This window comes from Euwallacea similis, chromosome 8 (assembly GCF_039881205.1).
Source record: "Euwallacea similis isolate ESF13 chromosome 8, ESF131.1, whole genome shotgun sequence".
In the NCBI taxonomy this organism is placed as follows: Eukaryota; Metazoa; Arthropoda; class Insecta; order Coleoptera; family Curculionidae; genus Euwallacea; species Euwallacea similis.
In genome coordinates this window covers 2,256,392-2,258,173 of record NC_089616.1, presented here as the reverse complement: position 1 = coordinate 2,258,173, position 1,782 = coordinate 2,256,392, and positions in this window count along the sequence as shown.

Sequence of the window (1,782 nt, the reverse complement as noted above, 5' to 3'; positions counted from 1 at the left end):
TTCTTGCTAGCGCTGCAATTTAGCTGGATTTTTTCTACCTACGTAATGACAAAATATGGACTCTCTTTCACTCCTTTCGTGCCTCAAAATTTACAAATTACCTCTATGTTCCGTAACAATAAAAGCAATTTGAAATGCATTTCCTCATTTGGCTTACAAAGAACGAGTGTCCTTTTGTCAGGAATCAACGGGAACATATGAAATAATTGCTGCTGCGTTGGTTTAATTATATTTCAATAATGAGTTAATGGAAAATATAAATCGGTTGACTGGCATTAAATGAAACGTGTGGTTTGCCATTTGGAAAGGTATTGGCCCATTAGGATTTCCACATCGGGATTAAAAGTTTATCGACATGTGTTATGTTGATAGTTTTGTTCGCATTTGGCGGAATGCGAATATATGGAAGGTCGATCAAAAACGTCCACAAAACCATTTCACTTAGTTGTGAAACTCAAATTAAAAGGCGATTCAGTGCTGGTGCAGTGTATCGAAAAATTCTAAGGGAATTCTTGTCACATCACTAATTCCAAACCGCGCCATCAAGGGAGGGATGGAATTTATGTACGCTCGTTACTTGGGTGAATCAAAACACAAATGGCATCACTAAAACTAGACAAATGTATGTCGTGCAATTCATTTGCTCCGAATACGTGTTTTCCTTTTTGCTGTAATGCCGATGATATTTCAGATTGTGCTCTACTCAATGGGGTGTACCTTGGCAATTTTTCTAAATTAAATCGAAATTTGTGAGTTAGGAAAAAAAACCTCAAGGCAAAAGTCGGTATCGGCTCACAATAATCCATAAGAAGGCATCGAGGCAAAGCTGCGAGAAATTAACCACTCCTCGTCGAACATCGGCAGTGACCAACAACTTGATGGTTTCTATTATGTCTTGAATGGCGAATCTTCCCCCAATTTACCCCTCAGCCCCTAAATAGAATCAAACATAGGCACCCTAAGATTTTCCAACGCGACAATCCGATTCAATGGTATCCGTAAGTGTGGGGCGACACTTGTAATAAAAAAAGCTGCACTTATATGCACAGGACCGGCTTTAGAAGTATTCTGCGAGCCCAAGGAGAATGCCATTCAGGGTTATTTGGATTTTTTTAAATTAATGTGTCGCAATTATAAAAAATATAGTCAAAGTGAAATAAAATACCCCTGGAATTAAAAGGGTGATGCATAGTTGCTCGTATGTGATGTGCCAACTCCGGTGCTGTGCCCTTTTTGATTTACCCTTACAGTGTAACCGAAAACATTATTGTAGTTTAGGCAATTAAATTTGCTATTAAATAACCGACAGCTTCTTTTCACCCTGTCTTCATTGTACTATTTAAAAACGGGTTTCAATTGCCGAAAATTGTATTTTCTATGACACACCACATGTACATATATGTCCAAGCCATAATGCGACAATGGGACATTTTATTGACCATCCCATTATTCGCTAGAAGATTCCATTAGTGGAACTACGTGAGGTGGTGGAGGTTTGTGGTATTTTGGTTTCATTTTGCATTGTCAATATTGTCGATTATGCGTTTAAATTAATGAGAAACATGTTTCATACTAGTTCTAAAAATAGTAGTTATTATTAGGTTATACCCTGTTAACGGTATTCTACTGCTGTTTGTCAGTATATTCACTAGAGATGAGATTCATGAGATTTTTTGTATTTATCTATGCAATATGCGAGTCTTTGGTTCTCTAAGTGCTGTAAAGATTATACATATGAAGCTTTAAATTTTCAAACTCTGTAGATCGAAATAATTATGATGT